Raw genomic sequence first — 26902 nt, 5'->3', positions numbered from 1 at the left:
AAAATAAAACAATGTTAGCACATTCATTAACATTTGATATTGTTGTTTTAGATTAATATTGTCATTAATACATTTTATAAATGTATAACATCTAAAACACATTGTCCCAACTTGATATTCATGACAGAACAAGATTCAAATTTACCTTATTTATAAAGTGACTCTTGTCCTAATATATGTCAGTGTGCTTATATTGCGTTCACTACTCAAACAGATATTACAAAAATGTGATAGTATTGGAATTTTAGTTTGTAATTCTAATTCTTAATTCTAAGATTCTAAATTCTAACTTTAAATTACAATTCTAAATGACAGCTTTCTGTTTACATTCTTACTAAATATAAGCATGAATATTGTATTTAACATTGTGTAATTATATATATATATATATATATATATATATATACATATATATATATATATATATATATATATATATATACATATTAGTGCTGTCAAATTCATCAATCATGATTAATGAATATATATATATATATATATATATATATATATATATATATATATATATATATATATATATATATATATATATATGGGTAAACAAATTTATTGGTAAAAAATTATATTATAATAAATTTGTATTAGCCTAATCATTATTAATCAACCATATATATATTAAATATATATATATATTTTTTAAAATAATATACTATAAAAAATACAGGAAATTATTAGTTAGCATGATCAAATACACAGTAATAAGTATATCATTGCATGCATGTGTATTTTTAAAAAAGACAGTGATCCAGTTGTCCACGGGCAGTTCGAGAATATGGTATGATAACCGCATGTCTGTCTACAGTGCAGCAGAGTGACCGATAGATGGCGCCATGACTCTGTCATAAAGTTATGATGATGACTAGCTCAGCAGTTTTTCCTATGATTTAGCGCCATTTTGCATAAATATTGCTTACATTCCTAATAAATGTTTGTGTACCTAGTATAAAGGGCGTCATTTAAAATAATAATAATAATTTCTTGCTTTTTCCACCAAATGGCAGGAACAAATATCTCAAATTGCTCCTGAATCAGGGAATTGTTGACATTATGATACTGCTATTTAACGCGGAATCATGGTCAGTATGATATAACAGTATGGCAAAGCTTTATATAATGTTTTTTCCTTTGTCTAATGTGTACATCTAACATCTCTGTTCATGTGAGGCTCTGACAGTGTTTCAGTCTGGTGTGGTCCAGAGTGATCTTGTTGAAGTCTGTCCACAGTTTCCAGCCTTGAGGTGATCCATCCAATATGAATTATGAAGTACAGGTAGGCCAATATGAATGACCACCTAACAAAATACTAGCATGAAAAAAGTTATTCTCTATATTCAGTTATGTGGAAATTACACTAAAAGTGTTTACTTTCATGTTTCTTAAAGGGATAATTCACCCTAAAATTTAAATTCTGTCATATAGGCCTACTCACCATCAAACTTATAGTCGTACAGTCGTAGTAAAAAGTGTACATACAACTTGCAGAATCTGCTAAATGTTAATTATTTTAACAAAATAAGAGGGATCATACAAAATGCATGTTATTTTTTATTTAGTACTGTCCTGGATAAGATATTTTACATAAAATATGTTACATATATAGTCCACAAGACCAAAAAAAAAGGTGCATTTATAAAAATGACCCCGTTCAAAAGTTCATGTACCCTTGATTCTTACAGTTTTTTCCAATTGCTAACACAATTTTTTAAACCAGGCTGGTTTCATCAAAATACTTTACACAATTCACAAAGTCACGCACTCAAACTGCAAAATACCTCATATATCCTGCAAAATGAAGCAGTGCAACCAAAACTACATTATGCACGAAATGGTGCACACTTTATTCATATAACCAGAGTTTTGTCTAACCAACTAGGCTACACATTGTTGGGCAGAATGAAATCACTCTCATCTTTAGTATGCTTTGCCCTAATACTAAAATAGTTCAAATTGTAAAAAATTCTTCAGATTGTTCTCATGCACATCAATATTTGCAGATACACACACATGATGCTGTTGAAACATTTTTATTTTTCACCATACAAGTCCGTGCAACATATGCACAGCAGAAATATTTACATTGGACTGAACACAAATATGCTCACAAAAAATAACAGTAAACTAAAAAAGATTGAAGTGTTAACAATGAACCGTTGAGGTGTTTGGTCATGTGACGCATGTATCGGCCAATCAGATCATGGAGTGTCACAGTGTTTTGAAATGGCAATCATGTGACTTTATGTCAGATTGTTGTGTCTAATGCAGAGAACTGTGTTCAGTGTGTTTAAAAAGTGCCATTTTTCATTGCAAAATGTGTGTGAAGCAGAAAACGTGTTTAGACTTTTGGAGACTTGAGAAGAGGTTTTGCTCTGTGTGTCAGTTTCAATAATTGTGCAGTGCACTGCATGTCATTTCAGTGTGTTAGCAATTGGGAAAAAACTTGACCTGTTCTTGAGTTAAACTGCCCAATGTTCCTCAGGAAAATCCTCCAGGTCCTGAAAATTCTTCAGTTTTCCAGCATCTTTTGCGTGTTTGAACCCATTTTGAGATCCATCTTTTTCACACTGAGGACAATTGAGGGACTCAAACACAACTATCACTAAAGGTTCAAACATTTACTGGTGCTCCAGAAGGAAACACAATCAGACTAAACAACTAAAGGCGACTGATTTAAAATAATTTCATGATATTGAATTCAGTTTAAGTTCTACATATAGTCTAGAAATAGTGATTAAACGAGCTGCTTTACAAAGTGTGTGCAAAAATATAACATAATCTTAATTTATTTAATCAGTATATTTCCAAAGCCAAGTGCTACATGTTCTTTTACTGTATGTGTGATTTCGTTTAAAGTCACAAAAAGACACAACAAGACACATATTTATTAAAAGTCTGTTTTATTGCAGGTTTATTTGTAGACAGACGTGGAATAATAACTGATACACCACATGTTAAACAGATATATCTTCTCATCATATTTATCTTGTAAAAAGTTTAAGCCACAGCCTTCCAAAATATCAAGATGACTTAATGAACACAGTATATATCGAAGTTAAGGCTCATGCATTTTTAAAATAAAATAGCCAACAGGCTTTAGTTTTTCTGTTAAACATTTATTTTGTTAGTGTTTAGGAAGTATGCTAGCATATAGACTTTTTCACTGGGTGATTCATATATTTATGTAGTTTTAAAGTGGTGAAAATCCATCTTTTAATGTTGTTTATGTGTCTATGTGGTGTTTTTAATATGGTTTAAGACAAAGCATGTGTAAATTCATAAGTCGACAGCATTGCTGAGTATTTTCTCCTTAAAAACACGCTTTGAAATCGCTGGTGTTTCTGACGTCACAAACTACCTTGTAACCAATCAGATCAACGTGTGATCGTCAACCAGTGGATCTCTGAGCTGAGTGAGAGGAGGCGGGGCTCATTTGCATATTCATAGAACCGCACATACTAAATGAGGCAAGGGTGTCGAGTTACTTTCAAGCTATATTAAGGCATGAAGTTTAAATATGTAATTCTGGTGATCAAAGATGAGTTTTAAGGGATAAAATGATTGACTACAGGGGGATTTTAAATTGATCGTTTGAGTGTACCTGTGTGTCCTGATGATGGCGTGAGATTCAGCGCCTCCTGCTGGTGTCCCGCTGCCGTATCGCTGCCCTTCAGGGAAGGCAGTAGGTTGTATAGTTATCTCCTGATGGGGCAAAATCACTACCCTGAAACCACACAACCTACTACCTCACCCTGTACGAACATCAGGAGCGACGTCAAGCGCAGTCATTCGAGGACCCTGTAAAATAATGAACTTAACGGCACAGATTGTGTTCGGAATGAAAAACATCCTCAGTGCCGAGGCCTCGAGATGCTGAAATATTCTCGGGGACTTGCATAATATGAATGAAAAACATGTCCCAATATTCCTCATTTAAATAATTAATATGCAGAATAAAGGGGCGGGGCCTGGTTGAGTTAGTTACCGTAGTAGTGTGTTAAACTGGAGGTTATGGTAATTAGGGGCGGGACATTTCCCAAACACACTCGAAGCACTCGACCAATCACAACACACTTATCCAGCCGACCAATCAGAGCACAGTGTGCTTTTCAGAAGGAGGAGCTTCATAGAGACAGGAAGTAAACAGAGCGTTACTGACAGACTGGGAAGAGAGGAGCCGCAACAATGGAGAATATGAGGAAAATAATCAACATTCAAGCAGGAAAACCTGTTCTAGTAGAGCTAAAAACAACATCAAGACTGTAAAAGGCCGTAAATATGGCCTCTTTAACAAAAGATCATTTAAAACCATCAAATCAATGAATCTTTTAACCAACATGCACATCATGTAATTCAGTTTTGATATTTGGTTGATGGATGTAGTCCATTCCAGAGACTTCATCCATCCAAACCCAGTCCTGTCTAGTCGTGATCCGGTCCAGGTTTCGTCGCAGAGTTTAAAGAGGAAGATGACGGTGATATTACAGCCTCTTCAGGAAAGACAGTAAGTTGTATAGTTATCTAACAGGAAGGGTGTCACCCTAAAACTATACAACCTACTACCTCACCCCAAAGGACAGTGGGATACGCTGGAGAGACGTCAGCGCTTGAGACCCGTCTGAAAACACACTTACAATACATCATCACGGAAGCAGGGTTATTATCCTTCACTAAAACCATAAACATTTTCCATTACTTGAAATAAAATAAACGTTAACTGAAAAAAAAAAAAAAATAGAATTGTAAATAAAAATACACAAAATTACGGAAGTTTGTTTTCGCCTTGGAATTACAAAAATAAAAGGGGAATTGCGACTTTTTATGCCATAATTCAGACATTTTTTCAGAATTACAAACTTGTCTCGCAATTCTGACTTTTTTGAACTGAGAGAAACTGGAAATTGCAATAAAATAAAGTCTGAATTGTGAGATATAAACTCACAATTATAAAGAAAAAAGTCAGAATTCCCGGTTTAAATCTCACAATTCTGATATAAACTCACAATTATGAGAAAAAAAGTCAGATTTGTGAAAAATAAACTTGCAACTGAGAAAAAAAGTCTAAAATAAACTAATAAAAATGATAAAATATTAACAAAAAATAAATGAACGCTGCACCCAACATAAAGAAAGAGCAGGAGTCTTCAATGGGGTCCGCAGCACCTAGTGGTGTTTTTTAACCAATTTTACAAATTTAAGGGTAAAAACAGACTAAAAAAGACACAAGCATTAGTGAATGTGTGTGATTGTGTGTGTGTGTTTGAACTGGCACCTGTCATGAGGGGCTCAGGAAGCGTTTCAAACTCATTTCAGTCTGATTATTGTTCGTCTCCTTCCGTCTTCATCTTTCTGCATCTGTAATGAAGAGAAATGAGTCTTCGTCATTATCTGCTGATTATATGGAAAGTATTCTCTTCAGGAATAGGTCAGATTTGGGTCTTGGGTTGGTGGGCGATACACACGAGTGGCACAGTGGCGCTTTATGTGGGTAACCCAAGTTTGAGTTCCGTTCGGGTCATTTCCTAATCCCAACCTGCCAACCTGTGTGTGTGTGTGTGTGTGTGTGTGTATACATACATACATACATGCACGCTGCACGCACATATATATATATATATATATATATATATATATATATATATATATATATATATATATATTATTGTACACACACATATATATTATATAAACAAAAACTTTTATGATAGATGCGATTAATCACAATAATTGATTTGACAGCCCATTTATTGACAGTCATTTAAATATGATATCTTATTAAGTTTAAAATTAGAATAATGTAATAAAAATATTTAATCAAATAATTATTTAAATTATTTATTTAATATTTAAATACTAAATAATAATTATTAAATTAATATTATATATTATAATGTTATATTATGCTCATATAATTTATATAATTAATATTACATAATAATGATTAAATATTTAATATTAATTTTAATTTAATATAAAATTATTTAAATAGCCTACATTCTTTACTTTTTTTTTTTTAATCTTATTTTATGGTTTTATTGCCACATGACAACAAAATATCTTCCTGGATGTTGGTTATACCACAATGACATTGATTTGATGAGCAGTTTTTCCACACTTTTTATGATCACAGGCCAGTTACACAGCCTTGACCTCGACTCTAAGCCCAACAAAAACAGAATCAGAAATTGAAAACATAAATATAAAAAAAATGCATTTTTGAATACATTTTTGATTGAGACAAACAAAAACAAAAACCTCATTACTAATCTCATTACGTCAGCTTTGTATGAGACTTTGAGTTTGAAACTGTTTGAATAAATAAATAAAAAATCATATATATATATATATATTTATATATGATTGTTTATTTATTTTATATATATATATATATATATATATATATATATGATTTTTTATTTATATATATATATATATATATATATATATATACACATTTTTGAATACATTTTTGATTTTGAGACCAAAAAAAACTCATAAAACGTACTCGGTTACTAACGTAACCTCGGTTCTCTCTAGAAGAGGGAACGAGTACTGCGTTTTATCAAAACGCTACGGGAAAAGTCTCTTTTCACGAAACACTGAAGCAAAAAATTATCCTTTAATTTTCATATATGTAAAACGCGTTGCGGCAGCAGCAGACAGCTATGGCGAGACGGCTTGCTCGCTCATTGGCTGCTCTGCGGCAACTGCTTAAGCCAATCGAGCGAGGCCTGGGATGACATCAGGCCAATGAGGGCGCTTCGCGCCCTCCTCGCCACTTCCCGCCGAAACGGGCGTGGCTTACCTCTATAAAAGGAGCTCGAGAAGGCTGACTCACTTGATTTTGATCGCCGAAGCGAACCAGAGTGAACCGTACGCACGGCAGAGAACGCAGTACTCGTTCCCTCTTCTAGAGAGAACCGAGGTTACGTTAGTAACCGAGTACGTTCTCTTACGAGAGTCCTCTCGTACTGCGTTTTATCAAAACGCTACGGGAACCCCTTGCAAAACGCCGTGCGTGCTGGGATAAAAACACTGATCACCGGAAGCTTTTTCAGGCATACAGTGCATAATCACCAGATTGACTCACACAGAGTCAGGGAATAAGGGTGAGAGCCTTAAATCCCTATATTTCAGCGTCATGGAAAAACATGTCCACAGACGCAAGTATAATCATCACATAGACAGGGTAGGGAACCTGAACTAATGTGGAAAGTGTGGGTCTTACACAGTTCTGCCCAAGATAGTCGGTAGCGCATAGCGCATGAGTTTCAGCGGTCTGATTAGACGGCTGAACAGATTACACCGACAAAAGCTTAGCCTGCAAGGCGGGAACCTCTAGGTTATAAAACCTGATAAATGTAGACGGCGAGGCCCAACCTGCCGCCGTACATATATCCTGTAGGGAAATCCCGCTGGACCAAGCCCACGAAGAAGCAACGCTTCTCGTAGAGTGCGCTCTGACTCCCAGAGGGCATGGAATGCCCTTGGCAGTATAAGCCAGCGCTATGGCGTCAACTATCCATCTGGATAGACTTTGTTTCGAAACAGCCATTCCTTTGGAACGTCCGCTGAACGAGACAAAGAGTTGCTCTGTCTGTCTGAAGACAGCAGAGCGGGACATATAAGCTCTTAAAGCCCTAACAGGGCAAAGAAAACTCGAGTCCCCTTCCTCACTCGATGCCGGCAGGGCAGCCAGGGATATAACCTGAGCCCGAAAAGGCGTGTTGAGGGATTTCGGCACATAGCCATGCTTAGGTTTGAGTATGACTTTAGAGTCATTAGGACCAAACTCCAAGCACGCCGGGCTCACAGAGAGCGCGTGCAGGTCGCCTATGCGCTTCACTGAAGCGAGAGCCATCAAAAACACTGTTTTGAAAGACAAGTGTTTGAGGCTAATAGACTGGATAGGCTCGAAAGGGGCATCTTTCATGGCCGCCAGGACCGTAGAAAGGTCCCACAAAGGAACTGAAGGAGGTCTGGGTGGATTCAGTCTCCTAGCTCCCCTGAGGAAGCGGATGACTAAATCATTCCTTCCCAGCGACTGACCCAGCGTTGAACCAAAGAACGCTGAAATAGCCGCCACATACACTTTGAGCGTGGAAGGGGATCTGCCCTTATCCAACAGCTCTTGTAGGAAGGAGAGAACCTCCGTTACCTCACATTCGAGGGGTGAAATGCTCCGGGCTGCACACCAGCCGGAGAAAACCGACCACTTCGAAGCATAAAGCCGCCGTGTCGACGGTGCTCTAGCCTGAGTGATGGTATTCACGACTCCCTCTGTGAGACCAACGGGTATCCGTTGAGCACCCACACATGAAGGGACCACAGTTCCGGGTGTGGGTGCCAAATCGAGCCCCCGGCCTGCGAGAGGAGATCTCTCCTCAACGGCAGCGGCCATGGAGCGATATCTGCCAACTGCATCAGAACTGGGAACCATGTTTGGTTCTCCCAGAACGGAGCTACAAGCAGGACTGGGCATTTCGTTTCCCTGACCCGTTCCAGCACCTGTGGCAGGAGGGAGACGGGGGGAAAAGCGTATAACGGGCAGCGCGGCCACCTCCGGGACAGCGCGCTGTCGGTCTTTGAAAAGAACGCGGGGCAGTGCGCGTTTTCGCGGGACGCGAAAAGGTCCACCTCCGCTCTGCCGAATCTCTCCCACAACAGCCGGACTGTTTGTGGGTGTAGAGACCATTCGCCCGGGGGAACATTGTTCCTGGACAGTCTGTCTGGGCCCACATTCTGAAGCCCAGGTACATGCACTGCTCTCAGCGAGCGTAAGTTGTGCTGAGCCCATAGTAGGAGGCGTTTCGCCAGCCTGTACAGGGATATGGATTTCAGACCGCCCTGGCGATTTATGTAGGACACCACAGCCATGTTGTCCGAACGGACTATGACGTGTTCGTCCTTGATGTGGGGACAAAAACGCGTCATCGCGTTGTGCACTGCCAGCATTTCTAGGCAGTTTATGTGTAGGAGCTTTTCTCGTTCCGACCACAGGCCGAAGAACGGTCTGCCCTCGAGCAGAGCTCCCCATCCCGAGGTGGATGCGTCTGTCGACACCATCCTCACTCTCGAGGAAGTCCCCAGGCTTACACCTGATTGGTACCAGTCGTCCGCCGTCCAAGGCGCCAGGGCTGAAACACAGCCCTGATCGACCTTGAGGCGTAATCGACCGGTCGCCCACGCTCTGCGCGGTACCCGCGTTTTCAACCAGAACTGCAGCGGGCGCATGCGGAGCAAGCCCAGCCGGAGAACTGACGATGCTGAAGCCATGAGACCCAGCATCTTTTGAAACTTCCTGAGCGGGGTGACAGCGCCGCGGCGGAAAGACCTCGCCGCGCGCTGAATGATCAACACGCGCTGTGGTGACAGCCGCGCTGTCATAGACTGTGAGTCCAGAACGACGCCCAGGAACAAAATCGATTGACTGGGGTTCAATGAACTCTTTGTCCAGTTGACTGTGATACCAAGATTCTCGAGGTGATCGAGTAAAATGGTTCTGTGCTCCACGAGCTGTGATCGTGATTGAGCTAGGATCAACCAGTCGTCCAAATAGTTCAGCGCTCGCTCCTCTCAGACTCAGAGGCATGCGAGTGCTGAACTATTTGGACGACTGGTTGATCCTAGCTCAATCACGATCACAGCTCGTGGAGCACAGAACCATTTTACTCGATCACCTCGAGAATGCATTTCGTCCATGCATTTCGTAAATGTACGGGGTGCTAGGGACAAGCCGAATGGCAGGACTGTATACTGGTATGTCTGACCCTCGAAGGCGAATCTCAAGTATCGCCTGTGGTGTGACGCTATTTGTATTTGAAAATACGCGTCCTTCAGATCTATTGACATGAACCAGTCTTCTCGGCGAACGTGCGCAAGAATTTTGCTGGTTGTGAGCATTTTGAAACTGCGTTTCACCAATACTCTGTTCAGCCGTCTTAGATCCAGTATGGGTCTGATACCGCCGTCCTTTTTGGGGACTAGAAAGTATCTGCTGTATAGCCCTCCTTCGCTTAGAGCTGGGGGAACGCGCTCTATCGCCCCTTTGCTTATCAGTTTTGATATTTCGGCTCGAAGTAGGTGAGCTACTTCCAACGAGACCGTAGTTTCGACGCGCGCTATGAAGCGGGGAGGGCGTCGACAAAACTGTAGCGAGAAGCCTCTCTTTATAATGCCTAGCACCCAGTCCGAAACCCCTGGGAGCGCTGCCCATGCTTCTGCATGGCTGGCTAGGGGCTGGATACGGAGCGCGCTCTGATCGCCGTGCGACAGAGGTGCTTCGGGGGATACAAACATAGGCGTTATGCCTGTGGCATTTGAGGCGGGGCGCGCGCTTAATACAGCGGGCGAGACGCTCGTCCTCGACCTTACTACAGTGCTTGGCTGAGTGAGGGAGGACTGAGAAAGTCTCATAGGACCCATGTGAGCGAGTAGATGTGGGCTGGGAGCGGGCACATTTACTGCTTTGGGCGCGGCGTCTGCCTGAGCAGAGCGCGCGCTCACAGTTCTCGTTTTTACAGAGAGCCTGTGATGTGTTAGACATAGTGTTCGTGGGCACTGGGAAGTGGGCACTCTCACTATGCTGGAAGCGCAACCGACCTGAGTCGATTTTATGTGCGCGGGCCCTACGTGTAGGGCTGTGCTTATGTGTAGTGATGGGCACTGAGGAGTGGGCATCGAGACTACATTTATAGCACCATCGGCCATGGCCGGGACACCAGAAAACACACTCTTTTCGAGATTTATCTGGGTAGCCGTGAGAACGGCTTTTGCGTGCAGGCAAGCGGGCGGCAGTGCAGGCTTGTTCTCTGCAGAAAACACTGGAACAGTCGCAAACCTTGGGACTGAAACAGCGGGGCGCTTGGGTGGGAGGCCGGCCGCAACGGGACTCACACACCTGCGCTTTCCCAGGCTTGCTAGGACTTCTTCGGCACTTCTGGTTTTACCACAACCCTCGATCGCGGCCCGCGCGAAGAGGGGCGCCGGGCGCTGGACCGAGAGCGGGGCCTCGAGCTGCGCTGTTGTGGCTGCTGCGAAGAGGCGGCCGAAGGCGGGGGCTGAGGCTGAGAGCTCCGCGGGGTTCGTTTGTCACGAGCCGCTGCAGAACCGGAGCGCTTCGGTAGGAAGTGCTTGAAGGCTTGAGACGCTTTCTGGGCCTCGGTAAATCTCTCCACGAACTCGGAGAGAGAAGAACCAAAAAGGCCGGTGGAAGACAGCGGGGCATTGAGAAACGCAGTGCGCTCGGAATCGGCCATCTCCGTGAGCGTCAGCCATAAGTGCCTCTCAGCGACAGTGGCGGAAGCCATACACCGTCCCATGGCTTGTGCGGCGGCTTTAGTAGCTCGGAGCGTGAGATCTGAAGCGCTCCTTAGATCCGCGATGCAGATAGCGTCAGGTCCCATCTCGTCCAGCTTACGGAGGAGATCACCCTGGTAAATCTGCAGCGTAGCCATGGTGTGTAGTGATGACGCGGCCTGCCCAGCGGCGGAGAAGATTCGCGCGAGCAGCGTCGACGTCATGCGGCAGGCTTTGGAAGGCAACACCGGTTTAGTCCGCCGTCCAGCAGAGGGCGGGCAAAGGTGGGTCGCTATCGCCTGTTCCACCGGCGGAAGAGAGAGGTAGCCTCGGTCACTGGCATTATCCAGAGAGGAAATGCGGGTGACACAGATGAGCGCGTCCGCGCAGAGTAGGGCGCGTTCCAAGCCTTCGCAACTTCTTCGTGTAACTCAGGAAGAAAAGGAGCGGGCTTAGATTCCGGAGAAGTGCGCTCACCAGGGAGGAAACTACCATCCAGCCGGGTTCGAGAGGGGGGCTCCGGTGCAGACCACTCGAGGCCGAGGCTCGCCGCGGCCAGTGCGAGTACCCGCATGAGCTCCGTCTCAATGTTGGCTCTCGTTGAGGGCTTGCGGGCAGGGGGCGCGAGATCCTCAAAGCTCGCCCAATCCTCGCTGCCTGAAGCTAGCAGAGAGCAGGAATCCTTCTCCCCCGACGCGGCCTCTGAACCGACTTCCTCTGATGAAGCGGCGGCGGACTGCGGGCGCTGAGCATCAGGAAGTGATTCGAGAGAGGCCGGAGAAGCTGGCGGGCGAACCGGCGAGCTTGGTCGGGCTGGAGCGGGTTCCGGGACCCGCTGCGAGCGGCGCTTTTTACGGCGCGGCATCGCGGCGGTGAATGCAGGCTTGGAAAAGGATGCCAGGCGAGTCCTCAGAGTCACCATTGGCAAAAGCTCGCAGTGAGGGCATCCGCCGTCAGCGAGCGCGAGCGCTGCATGGTCCTCACCCAGGCAGGAAACACGCACGAGCCGCAGGAAGGCATCTTGAAAAAGACGCAGCTCTCTTAGGGGTGAGTGTTGCGAAGAACACACACACACACACACACACACAGAAAAGCAATAATATGAAAGGATATAGGCGTCGGAAAGCGCAGCAGGTACGGCTGTAGAAGGCGGCGTTGGCCAGCGGCTTCGAGGGCTCGTCCCGCTGATGTGCTTGCCTCAACGACGCTGCTTCCGTGATCCAGCGATGCGTGCGCTTCGCTGAAGAGATTAAAATCAAGTGAGTCAGCCTTCTCGAGCTCCTTTTATAGAGGTAAGCCACGCCCGTTTCGGCGGGAAGTGGCGAGGAGGGCGCGAAGCGCCCTCATTGGCCTGATGTCATCCCAGGCCTCGCTCGATTGGCTTAAGCAGTTGCCGCAGAGCAGCCAATGAGCGAGCAAGCCGTCTCGCCATAGCTGTCTGCTGCTGCCGCAACGCGTTTTACATATATGAAAATTAAAGGATAATTTTTTGCTTCAGTGTTTCGTGAAAAGAGACTTTTCCCGTAGCGTTTTGATAAAACGCAGTACGAGAGGACTCTCGTAAGAGAACTGCTTCTATTGCTAACCGATTTCCTCTTGTGTTTCCATAATGTGGTTACCCAGCACACCCTTTAATCAGGATGGCGGCCCCGAGGGGCCCCAGGTGCAGACGGGAGGAATCCAGACAGCTGAGTTTGCTCAGCGGATGCTAAATAGGGCAAGAGAGGCTCCGCCGGCCCCGGGTTCACAGGGCAAAGGCCTGAAGCTGCTATTTTTATATGCCAACAGCTCCTGTTACAGATGTGCGGGACTGGACGGGCTCGTGTCTGGCTGTGGGGGAGAGTCGACACCGTGACCCCTGCGTGACCTCGTGACCTCGAGGAGCCGAGAGTGCATGAGTTACAGCAGGGCATGTGAGTATGTGCAAACACAGAGGCAGAAGCATTCACATACAGGCGTGCATCTCAACACACAGTCACACGTGGATGCGAGAATGCTATACATGCATAATCAAAAGTGACAGTAAATGCTTTTATATTGTTACAAAAGATTTCTGAATGAATGCTGTTCTTTTGAACTTTCTATTCATCAAAGAATCCTGAAAAAAAATGTATTATGGTTTCCACAAAAAAAAAAAAAAAAAACATTGATAGTAATCATAGCGTATCAGAATGATTTCTGAAGGATCATGTGACACTGAAGACTGGAGTAATGATGCTGAAAATGCAGCTTTGATCACAGGAATAAATTACGTTGTAAAATATATTCACATGGAAAACAGCTGTTTTAAACGGTAATAATATTTCACAGTTTTACTGTATTTTACTGTATTTTTAATCAAATCAATGCAGCCTTGGTGAGCAGGAGAGACTTCTTTTAGAAAGATTTAAAAAATCGTACGACTTTTGAATGGTAGTGGATGTAAGAAATCCCCCGAACAACAAGAGTCTCGCCGCAGGAACATGCATCTCATATAACATATAAAATAATGGATATTCATACGTACCAATGCGACGTAACATCAAATCGGACGCATTCGGATCTTCATCTCGGTTGTTTCTCCTACAATCCCTGAAAAGAGATAAAACAGACTCACATGAGTCACTCCAGCTAAGATCATTTGATGAGAAATGTTGGAGTTCATCTTGAGATCTGAGCACAGATTGAGACGTTACTAAGATCTGGAGGATCTAGAGGAGACACGTGCGAGATTACTGAGGTCCTGGATATGCTGGATTAGAAACAAATCAAATAGAAATGAAAAATTAATTACATAAAATGTTTTTATTTTCAAAATGTGCATTAAAAGCTTATGTATATATATATATAGATAGATAGATAGATAGATAGATCTTTTTTTATTTTTATTTTTTATTACAAATATTATACAAGTCTATCCACTTATTTTTATTAAAATATTGGGGTATTGCATAAAAATGATGGATTAGAAACAAATCAAATAGAAATGAAAAATGTATTAAATAATTTTTTTTTTTTCAAAATGTGCATTAAAAACTTAAGTAAAAAAATGTATGTTTTTGGTAAGATTACATAAATTATTTTATCCAAAGTGAAATAATTCCATCCACTCAATTTTAATAAAATGTTGGGAATATTGCATAAATAAAATGCTGGATTACAAGCAAATAAAATAAGTAATTTTGTTTTCAAATACAATTTTCATAATACATTTTTTATTGAAACTTTCACGACAGTTTTTTCTTGGCAAGTGCATAAGCTTTGATGGAAACACATTTACCAAAATGCACATCAAACAGGTCATGTGACTTTATATCTCATCAAACGATGTGCCTGAATAATCCATTTCATCTCATTATGAGCATTTTCTTTACAAAAATATCTCATTTTTAGCGTCAGGGTGTATCCGGTGGCTTAAACATCAAGTGGGCTCCACTAAACAGCATTAGTAATACACCTAAATAATGAAGCTCATTTCACTGAACCTTGCGGAGCAGATGCAGAGGATTACGACACTCCAGATCTCCACGCAAGACAATGAGACAATGAAGGTTTTTTGAGCCGGACCGCAGACTTCAAAGGGCCGAGGAATGTGGAGCAATGATCAATCAATGAAAGCCGGATCGGGTTCCCGAATACATTCACACGGAGGAACAATAGCCAAAGGAATCCGGCTCGCTCTGATTTCCTCCTTGCTATCATTCAAGCAACTGTTTCCACGTCATTTGTTTATAATTTCCCCAAACGTTCACCGCGTTTGCGAGACAATGCCCAATAGAGGCTCTCGGCCAAAGCAGACCTGCGCACATTGTCCCACGAACAGCGCAGGATTCGTAGCCTGAATTGAACTCTTTTTCAAGCGTGCGCCGGCCAAACTAGCCTTGTTAACGCCAGAGTTTCCTTAGTTCCCTGTAACTGATACAATGTGAAAAAGCTATTTAGTGACAGGCCAGGAAAGACTTATGGTCCATCTCTCTGAGTCAGTCTGAAGGAGAACAGCTGCATCCTGTTATTAAAGCACAGCGTTAACCTTCGCCAACAGCACCTGACAACCCGACTCACTGTGTTCTCTGTTGCAGAGGCTTTACAGTGCCGTGTACTGTACCCGACGCCCGCCAGAGGCCTTAAAGGGACAGCTCACACTGAACTAACCTTGTTTACTCACCCTCGTGTTGTTCAAACTTAATGCAACTTAAAGGGGTGGTTAATGCCCTTTTCACAAGATGTAAAATAAGTCTCTGATATCCCCAGAGTGTGTGTGTGGAGTTTAAGCTGAAAATACCTCACAGATATTTTTATATAGCATGTTAAAATTGTCACTTTTGGAGGGTGAGCAAAAACGCACTGTTTTGTGTGTGTCCCTTTAAATGCAAATGAGCTGCTGCTCCCGGCACAGAGGGCGGAGCTTCAACAGCTTGTGTCCTTTTACCTCTCACACACACGCACTGAAAATTTCAAAAACTTTTAGCTTTTTATGTTCAAACTGGAGTCAAACAAAGATGGAGAGACTCAAGAAGAAGTGACAACATGTAGACAACATTTCTGAATGTGTAGTTATCTTCTAGTCTTTGATTAGCATATTCTGTCTTGATAATCTATAAATACGTTCCCGGGGGCGGGGTTTATGTAAATTTTAGGGTTGGTGATGTCACTAACCCTGGAGGAATGTGGTGTAGTCTCTACCAGCCGTTTGTTGTAGTCCTTAAAAAGTGATTTCTGTAAAAGCAAATCTCTCCCTTTGCTTTGAACTTTGAGCGTCGTAACTTTGCAGATGTTGTTTATGCTCAAACAGCAACATTACACACTAACTAAAGTTAGAAAAGTCAAATCATAATCAACCAGCCCTTTAAATATAGCAAACTAAAGTTTATATTCATTGGAAATCTTAATGCAAATGCTACTTTTTTTCACAGAGAAATATCATGCAACAATAACAATGGCCTGGTGTTCCTCACTCATTTTTATTCACATTTTGTGAGTCGTATAAAAAAAAAATTCAAAAATGCTGGATGGAGGTAAAATAAATGAAAAAAGTAACGTTACAAATAAAATATATTTTTTAAATCAAATGTATATTAAAAATGCATGCGATTTCTTTAAATGTAAAATAACACATTATTTTATTTTTAAACAGTCAAATATCAAACAACAATAGCAATAAGCTGGTGTCCATCACTCATTTTTATTAAAATTTTGGAGTATTGTATAAAAAAAAAATGCTGGATGGAAAAAAAAAATATATATATAAATATAAATCAAATAACAAATAAATAAAATGTTCAAAATGTGCATTTAAAAAATAAATAAAAATTAAATAACTTTTATATAAAATAAATAAATGTTATCCATAGTCAAATATCAAACAACAATAATAATAGCCTGGTGTCCATCCACAAATTTTTGTGGTATTGCATGAAAAAATGCTGGATGAAAAAAATTAAATATCAAATAAAATATATTGTTTTTTTTTTTAAATAAAATGTTATATAAATGTATGTAGTATTTAATGTGAAATGACATACATTATCTTTTTTGAACAGTCAAATATCAAACATTAATAACTATAGCCTGCTGCCCATCCACTAATTTTTATTCATATTGTGGGGTTAATCATGGGATTATAAACAAATGCAATTTAAATATATATATATATATATATATATATATATATATATATATATATATATATATATATATATATATATATATATAAAAAATTTAAGTGCATTAATTTTTTTTTTAAATGTTTTAATTTTTTTTTAAATGTTTTAATTCAGTAAATGTGAATACAAATACATTTACGAAATAATGAACTAAATGCACATGAAACAGGTCATTTGATGTACCTCAACAAATAACGTGACTGAATAATTTACTTAAACCATGAATTAAATTCACAACTTCTAGGTTTTTTGTGTGTTGTTGCCCTAATTATGTTTTTACGACAATACATGATTTCGTTTTTTATACAAGTGAGGCTGATGCAAGAAATATCTAGCACAGATTTTCCGATCATTACTACATCCGTCCACGATCAAATTGCTTGTGGTTTAGCATCTAAACAACAGTGGCCAAGCATCTGCGATATGATCTGTGATTCAGAGAGCCTTCATTAGTTCAGTCTCTGTCACCTCGTACCGCCTCGCCTGATAGAAACGCTTCTGTTGCTATGCTAATATTAGAGCGGCGTGAACATACTCAACTCTTTCACAATAGTAGACACCCCTAATTAGTTACTGTGACTTTTCCAGCTAATCCGCAGTCTATGCACACATTAGCCAAGAATGCCTTAAAGGTTTTAACATCCCGAGAAGAGTTAAAAAGCAGTCTACTATAACTCTTATGAGTATTGACACAAATACAAACTATAGCAAGTATGATAATTCGGGGAAAATGCTAAATAAGGTTAAAAAATATAATTTTACTTATGTTTTAAAACATTTTTTTACTACGAATTCTAGTTGAGAAACAATAGTGGATTAAACATCCACAAAATGTAACGTCTAATGTTAAAATGTTATAATGTAACCTTCTCCCTTTAACTACTTTGGATAATTCATGCAATTTTATATTATTTATTTGAAAGAATGAAAAAAAACGTTTCATGTCTATCCTTGTATTGTTGAAATGGGATTTAGAAAGTAATAAGTAATGCAATTAGTACAGTAATCTAATTACACTGTTGAAGATGTAATTAGTAGATAGAAATTAATTACTTTAGTAATTACCCAACACTGATTATATAATAGATGTTGTATATTAATTTCTAACTGCGTTTAAGATACTATTTTTCATAGCAAATCCAGGTTATACTTACAGCTGTGGAACATTGCATCTAAAAGTCCTTTACATTTATGCACACTTTCTTCCAAAGCGACTGCATCAAAGAGCAGTGTTGGGGAAAATTACTTTTAAAGTCCCCCTGTAGTCAATCATTTTATCCCTTAAAACTCATCTTTGATCATCAAAATGACAAATTTAAATGTTTTTTCCGTGAATAAAAATGTCTTCATGCCTTACATCTTGAATGTAACTCGACACCCTTGCCTCATTTAGTGTACATGGTTCTATGAATATGCAAATGAGCCCCGCCTCCACTCACTCACTCAGCTCAGAGATCCACTGGTTGACGATCACACGTTGATCTGATTGGTTACAAGGTAGTTTGTGACGTCAGAAACACCAGCGATTTCAAAGCGTGTTTTTGAGACTGTCTTTGGTTCACTGCAGTTTTAAGGAGGAAATACTCAGCAATGGTGTCGACTTATGAATTTACACATGGTTTGTCTTAAAGCATATTAAAAACACCACATAGACACATAAACAACATTAAAAGCTTGATTTTCACTATAGCGGGCAATTTATTATTGCAGGTTTGAACAGCTGTCTATCATGATGTTACACCCCGTTTTTAGAGCATCAGAAACTAACTAAAACCAAACCTACTGGGGATGAGAACTACCAAAATTTACAGACACCATCTTTAAAAAAAAATATTTGAAGTGTAATTGGATTTTTTTAGTTTGGCTTGCGTCCCACTGGATTATATGGAGAGGGGCGGGGTTTATGACCTGTACTGCAGCCAGCCACCAGGGGGCGATCGAAACGCTTTGGCTTCACTTTTCAGGATATGTGCGGCACACTTGGTCAATACATGGGAAAACAAAGTAACTTGCGTTACTTATTTGAAAAAGTAACTTAGTTGTAAATTTAAAAGTAATGAGTTACTTTAGTAGTTACTTGAAAAAAGTAATCTGATTACATAACTCGCATTACTTGATGCGTTACCAACACTGTCAATGAGTCAACTATATTCATAATATACAAGATGGTAGTTTATGGAAGTAAAATAATGGCAAATGTTTTACGCGCAATGTGTTTGCTCTGGTCCTCGTCAACAACACGCGCTTGCACCCCCTGCTGGTGAGGTTGAGGTGAGCAGATGGAGAGTATGCTCGGTAATCTACTGCTTTTTCCTGCAGTTCCTGGATGTCAACGTTGAATTTACTGTCGATTTTGAACCACTGAATTTGCTAAGCGAAATAAATTGACCGAAAATTGCCTGTTGAATATTATAGGTTGTATTTTTAAACAGTTTGAATATTTTGGAAGTGAAATCTGAAAGGTGAATATGGATTATTTAATTTTGAATAATGAAAATGTATTTGAAATGTTTTCAATTGAAATATTCACAGCTTAAATACCCTAACCATGTTGAATTTCAGCCGATAAATTTTTTTTTGTTTCAAAAAAAGAAATATTGTTTCAGGCTTTTTTGTTTCAAAAACTTTTGCCATTATTTTACTCCCATAGTAGTTAGTTTACTTCAGGACTAACTAACTAATATATTTCCAGCAGGGAATACATTGTTTCATACAAAACATAGTTACATTGATCCAATGATGTGTTCACAACGGTTTGTACTACAAATACTACAGCTAATCTGTGGATGTTACGAACTTTGACTAATTCTGTGGAGCCGTTTAAACAGTCCCATCAGAAAACAACCCATTTCTCCTCACAGAAGTTTTCCCTCGTATATCCGAACGCGTCACGCCGCGAGAGATCCCATGCCATGCCGTGTGGCCATCTGTGAGGTGGAAATATAAGCAGACACATGTTCGTGGGAGAGCGACTCTGAGAGGTTTGTGTGCTGCGCTCCTACAGGAGGTGGCATGGAAATTCGTGTGCATTGGGTACAGTTATGCAATATGGTTCATAATTCATTTTTACACGGCAATATGGATGGTGTTTTATGCCAAAGCCAAGCAGGGGAGCAGCAGTGACTGGTACAAAGACAATCCTGGGCCCTGTTGTGTAAGACTAGCATTGCGAATAAACCTCCTTTTGCTCTAAGATTAAAGGCCTGTTCACACCAAGGATGATTATGATTAAGATATAGTTCTAAAAATCATTCTAAATCCACACCATAACTATAACAATAACGGCACAGAGAATTGAAAGCGTTGGAATCACTTTCAGAACGTTTTTTTTTTTTTTTTTTTTTCAGCTGATGAATATTAAAAACATTGACAGCCAATCAGAATCCACCAACTTTAAAGAGCTCGAGCATTTAAAGTGGCAGACGACAAAACTGCAGTGCGCTTATAATAAACAGAGCGATATTGTCCACTGGTGTGTACGCTAACATAGTTATCTTCATCGTTTTCGTTCTTGGTGTGAGTGAGGCAAGTCAAGTGCTTTTGGGAAAACCATAACAACAATAGCCTGGTGTTTATCCACAAATTTTTTACATTTTAGGGTGGAAACATGGCTGGATGAAATATATATATATAAATATGTATAAAATCTGAAAACAACTATTTCCATTTCATTGACTGTGGAAAACAGTCTCTACATCTGAGATATGCACTTCTCAAAGCAAATTAGAGTGAATAGAAAGTTCATAATGTAAAGGATTCGTTCACGAGCGGCATATGTGCACGTACTGTGAGGTTAAACAACAAGTTTGCACTTAATTTTACTCTAAAATACTAGGATTTAAAACTGGAAGGAGTGTTTAGCTAAATACTTAGCTTTTTTTGTATTTTGGGTTACACTTTATTTTAAGGTGTCATTGTTACAGTGTATTATTAATTAACAACATGTACTTTAGGGTTTGGGTAGGATTAGGGTTTGGTTGAGGGTTAGTTGCATGTAATTATGCACAATTTACTCTTATTGCTATGGTAAGTACATGTAACAAGGACACTAAAATAAAGTGTTACCGTATTTTGTGACTCAAATCGTCGAACTGATTCCTTTTGAACTGGTTCATTTGCATGGATCATGTGAACAAACTGATTCACTAAAATGTTTTACCACTGACTTGAAAATAAAAATCCATTTGTTTTTGCATACTATTTGTCTTAAAATGTGTCTTGCAATACTTACAGCCGAAAGAATTCAGGCTTGCTTGATCATTCGATTTCAGATTTTCAGAAATCAGACTTTCCAGTGCAACATTATTTTTTTTAGAAAAGGATCATCACGTCCACATATTATTAACATCAATACTTTCACAATATAAGTCATGGTTTTTATCATCAAACAGAGGCTTGATCCCAAAGCGACTTATATTATGCAATTAACATCAAGCACACAAAATATGTGCAAAAATACATGTCTATAATATTTATAAACAAATGTTTCATTTTTTATACCGTATTTTACATTATTTCTGAATGTAATAATAAAATGCGAGTAATCATGCAAGCCTGAATTCTTTTAGCTGTAAGAATTGCACTGCAAAAAATGCTTTTCTTACTTTGTATTTTTGTCTGGTTTCCAGTCCAAATATCTAAAAATTCTTAAATCAGGATGCATTTACTAGACAAGTAAAATTAGATAAGATATTATGTCTTGTTTTCCGGGGGAATTAATCAAAATTAAGTGAGTTTTTACTTGTACATGGGGTAAGAAAAATAATCTTAATTCAAACAGAAACCAGATTATTTTTCTTACCCCATGAACAGATAATTTTGCTTGTTTAAAGCAAAAACTCAATTCATTTTGATTTATTTCCCCAGAAAACAATACATAATATCATAATAGCATTTTACTACTTTAGTAAATGCATCTTGATTTAAGATTTTTTTTTTATATTTGGACTAGAAACAAGACAAAAATATTAAGTAAGAAAAGCATTTTTTGCAGTGTGCAATTGGAAGACAAATTTTATGCAAAAACAAATAGATTTTTTTTTCTCTCCCATTTGTTGGAAGTGTTTTGCAGTCAGTGGTAAAACATTCAGATCGAGCTCAACCAGGCACGTCTCTCCACTTAGGAGGAAGAAAAGACATTATAAAAAACGAACACGTCACTGAAAGACACCCGTGGCTTTGTCGTGACTTGTGGGCAGGAAAGTTGAGGACTCAAATGACATGTGGCTCGTGCTCAATTGAGACTGAGGTTGTGTTCACACTTGTAGTTCGGTTCTCAAAAAAGAAAATGATTTATAATGACATTTTGTCCTGGTTCACTTTAGCATTAACACCGAACCTAAGAAACAAAACAAAAAAGCATACAAAAATACTGGTTGTATATGTGCATAGCCTATATATGATGGTATTTTGCCCAGCTGAGAACTTGTGAAGGGCTTATAAAATAAAAGGCAGGAATCCCTCCGTCACACACACATGATGATCTAATGCAGGGAGACGCATTTCTGATGCCTGTACCGAACTTTATTGGGCAACGTATAGCTCCTATGAAGAGAAAAATTCGAAAAAGGAATATTTCGCAAATCTGCAATGGAAACAGATTTTTTTTTGCATAATTTACAGGTCACCTGACGTACGTAAAAGTCGATCATTCTTTAAAGATGGCGCGGTGTGTTTGGACAGAAGATGAGACCGAGTTCTTTATTAAACTCATAAAAGACAAAAGAATCACTGGAATACTGGATTCTAAACCACAAAGTAATGCCACAATTTATCAAGAGCTTGAAGCAGAAATGAGAGAGAAACACCCAAAAACACCTCATATGAGCCGCTCACAAGTATAAGGGGTTTTCCTTGCCATAAATTCTTGGATACACGCCTCTGTCTCCTTCCATTAACAATAATGGCTAGTGCGGTGGCTTAGAAAATATTGCAAAAGGTGTCAGAAGCGTGTCTCCTCGCGGCAGATCTGTGTTAGTGTGTGTGACGGAGGGATTCCTGCCGCTGTTTTGACTCCTTTACACATTTTATAAGCTCTTCATGAGTTCTCAGCCAGTCAGAATACCATCATAATTAGCTACACACACACAACGAGCGCATTTAGCCCAGAACACAGCATTGTTTTGGATGTTCGGTAAGTTCAGTCGCAAAATATACGCAATAAAAGCCGACCAATCAGGGGTGTGTTTCCTGAAAGCATCGTTAGCCAACTATGGTCGCAAGTTCTGTTGTTATCAGCAGTTCATCGAGTCAGTGTTTCCCGAAACCATCGTTCCAACGAACATTCGCAAACCGCATCGCAGAGTTGTGTGTTTGAAACGACAGATCTCGACCTGTGGTTAGAAGCAGTTTCTAGTTTATGACTTGTGGACTCAATAAATCCTTATCTTGAGCAAAATAATCAAGCTGACATTCAGTGCAACCTGTGTCTTTTATTTAGAATACACACAAATGTCATTTACGTCTTTTAGTTTGTCAAGAGATTTAAAGCGTCGTTGTTGAAGAGTGCGCATGTGTGAACGAGCTCTAGTGTAAGAACGAGTCTTTGATTGAATCTGGAAATAAAGCAAAATAACTGAGAAAAATAAGAAATAGTCCTCAGATGTCATGTCTGTAATTTATAGCGAAACATTCGATCTCAAACAGATTCTTTAACAGTAGTTATTACTCAAACACGTGCGTGACGTCATTAACCAACGTGGTTGAACGACCAATTTGCGACAATACAGTTTCGGGAAACAGTCGTGACTCGCAAGTCGATTTCTTCAACGATGATTCGTACTGTGATAGTGAAGCAGCGAGTTACGGCGTGTACGGGAAACACACCAGGTTGTGAAAATATCCCTATGCCTTTAGGTTCGGTTTTAAAATGCCAATGTGAACGCTAAGCTAAGCAGACCAGAACGAAATGTTTTTCTTTTTTGGTTCGAACCAAGCGAACAAGAACTACAAGTGTGAACTTCAGCACCAGAGTTAAAGCTGCAGTCGGCAAGATTTTTTTGATCATATTCACTGAAACCGACGCTATGCTCCGACAGAACAACATAAATCAGCCGGTTTTAGAAAAAACCCTGCGCCTCTACCACCTGTTATTTGTTTAGCAAAAATCCACCGCTCCCGGTGGTTCTGGTCCAATCAGCGCAGGGCTGTGTGAGATCTGAATGTCAATCACAGGTCGTGCACACGCCACAGATAAAAAAATATGGACGACGCCCCTTCGCTCTCTTCCATTGGTGAGAAGTGAAGCCGCCAGTGTCCCGATATGGCGCTGACATCTTGGGTCTTGAGTTTGCGCAGTAGCGGTTTCGTAATGAGCAGGAAGTAAAGCCGCGAAATCAAGGCCCCGCCCTCACTCTCGGTGTGAAATAATTAATTATAGAAATTTAGATATTAAATTTAAAGCTCCAATCTCCTCAGTCCTCCGAAGATCCCGAAAAAGGTGCTTCAGTGACTACTTCGCTCAGACAACCTGTCAATCATGACGTCACACCACCGTTTTTATAGCATCAAATAACTAACTAAAAACAAACTTATTTTAAAAGCAAACACTTGAATTTACATCAGCGTGATAAAAACTACAATAAATGACAGAAACCACTTTTGGGAAAAAAGATATTTGAAGTGTAATTAAATTGCGATCGAGACGTTTTGGCTTCACTTTTCAGGGCTTGTGCGGCACGCTCGTATCACATACACACGCCTGAAGTTCGCAGGTGTGTTGGATTGTACGAAGCGTGATGGCGGAGAGAAGATCTACTAACAAGCTATCTTGCTATCTATGGGTAAATTAGCAAGGGCAGCCAACCTCCGAGTCCATGGTGTTGATCGATGCTGAGAGACGGGCGTGTTCACGGAAAATCTGGTGCACACACACTGACGAGCGCGAACTCGATGGGAGGGTGCTCGCTGGTAGTGGGGGAGGGGCGTGAGAGTTGTAAACATTCAACATTTCGGCTAAGCCCCCTCAATCTGCCAGACTTGCCGACTGCAGCTTTAATGTGGAAGTGGTTCGAGATCCCCTGAAAACGCGGCTCTCAGTCCGCGGGGTCCGCTTTAATCCACCCAAACCTCCTAAATCTGTTAAATACGTCCACAGCGGCTGCGCTGGAAGACGTTTTACTCTGTCGGACTCAACAAGTTCTCCGTTTACTCACACATTTAGTGATGCTGTTAAAAGCCCTACTAGTTTTCATGGAGGACGTTAGAGAAGTTCATGTTTCACAGGCATTTCTGATTTTAATCCTGTCCGAATCCATGTCCGTGTTTTCCTAAAGCCCCATTCGGAAGTTCATAGAGATGCGCTATAGTTAAAATGGTTTTCTGTCTTGTATTTTATCTCAAAATGATGGATGTCATTTGAAATAAGAGGAAATAAGTGAAAACAGCCTCTTATTTACACGAGGTAAACATAAAGCTGCTTGGCGTATATTTTTAATGTATATTGCTGGCATAATTACAGCACATTTCAAATGTTTACGTGCTTTTCTTCTCGCTCTCCTTTGAGCCGGTGATATGAAATAATACTGTTCTTCCAGCATTTCAGTAATAAAAGTCTAGGCTAGATCTTTAAAATGCATCCAGTGGTCAAAAAGGATTTAAACAGTGAATCTCTTCTTCTCAGAGATGTGGATTCAGACAGAGATTAAATCACAGCATGTGATTGGTGTTTGTCAAAAACAGTAGGTCATTCGGCCGGGGATTTTTACACAGGTGTTGTTGGGAGAAAAACACTGACTTTCTGGATTCAGGCAATAAAATCATTGAATATATACTATACGACCCCATTAGAAACAATTACCGTCCGAATAGGGCTTTATACTAACGCTTCTCCTCGTGTGTTTTTTGACCTGTTTGCTCACAAATCTTCCCAAACGCGATATACAATCTATTTATTCATTATATGTTTTCGTCGGATACCATCCGTATGGAAATGAAATGAAAGCATGCGGAAGATTGGTGAGCAAACAGGTTCTCACACGACAGCATCAAACTTCTGTCACGCTGACACACGTTGACCCCAGGGGATCTTTTGAAAAACTTTCAATTGTTTTACTCAAAGTCAGTGAAAACCAAGCAGGACCCAGCCATTTTACAGCTGATCGCCGTCAGACAAGTTCAGGAGGTATTTCTTAGCGATGGCTGATTGAATGTATTTTAGTCCAGTGCCTGTATATAAGATTAGTATTGACTGTCATATGTGGATCAGCTTACTTTGTTGTGTATTTTCAACAGTTTCAATATGAAAAATAACTTTTCTATTGATTCAATGGATTAATTGCATTTAAAAAAAAAAAAAAAAATGTCATGAATTTATTGCATTTTGCAGAATTTTTTTTCCATTTTTATAATAAATCTTTGAAAATCAAAATCTGGATTTGTATTTTTTATATTTGTTTATATTATAACCTTAAAGATGCTATGTGAACGTTTTAAACAGAAAATAGTGGTTTTCATCTTGCCACTTTCTTGGTAAAGAAAACACATTTTTACTCAAATTAATCAAAGTGGATTTATTCAGACAAATTGCAGAAACTGCGAAGACTGGCCATTTTAATGCTCACTTACGTGAGTTTATTATAAACAACCAATTCTATAAACTCGTGTCACTTTCAATAGGGTTTTAAAGCTAAATTAAAGTTACATCAATAAGTAAATCATTAAAAGACACCCACGACCTTCTGTAACACACACTCTCATCTCTGTGATGATCTGCGCTCATGCCGATGTCGTAATTATCGTCGAGATGATAACGTGATGTTATGTATTTCTGTCGATGCCTAAATTAATCCGCAGTGGTCAGGTGGTGCGAGCAAGAGCTCTCAGAAAATTCAAGATGTTATTACAAGCTCTACCAGGACGTAAACGCTTTCTACAACGCACTATAAACACAGATGACAGTGATAAGAATTGTAACTCAAACATTGTTTAGAAAACTAGTCCCGTCCAAA

At 40.0% G+C, this 26902-nt stretch overlaps 1 protein-coding gene across 1 annotated transcript in view; it reads right to left on the bottom strand.

Annotated features, from left to right (window-relative positions):
* Positions 1 to 4584: 4584 nt before the first annotated feature.
* Positions 4585 to 26902, bottom strand: part of LOC308685109 (uncharacterized protein) — a 54089-nt gene continuing 31771 nt past the window's right edge. Inside the window, exons 6-8 of the mRNA XM_081356645.1 lie at positions 13820 to 13884; positions 5288 to 5370; positions 4585 to 4633 (exon numbers count right to left, since the gene is read on the bottom strand). The gene's annotated coding sequence lies outside the window, so the exon portion shown is untranslated. The remainder of the gene's footprint in view (positions 4634 to 5287; positions 5371 to 13819; positions 13885 to 26902) is intronic.

This window comes from Scardinius erythrophthalmus, assembly GCF_964197995.2.
Source record: "Scardinius erythrophthalmus genome assembly, chromosome: 24".
Classification (NCBI taxonomy): Eukaryota; Metazoa; Chordata; class Actinopteri; order Cypriniformes; family Leuciscidae; genus Scardinius; species Scardinius erythrophthalmus.
Note: the sequence above shows the minus strand (reverse complement) of the source record. Positions and strands in the feature narration are given on the sequence as shown.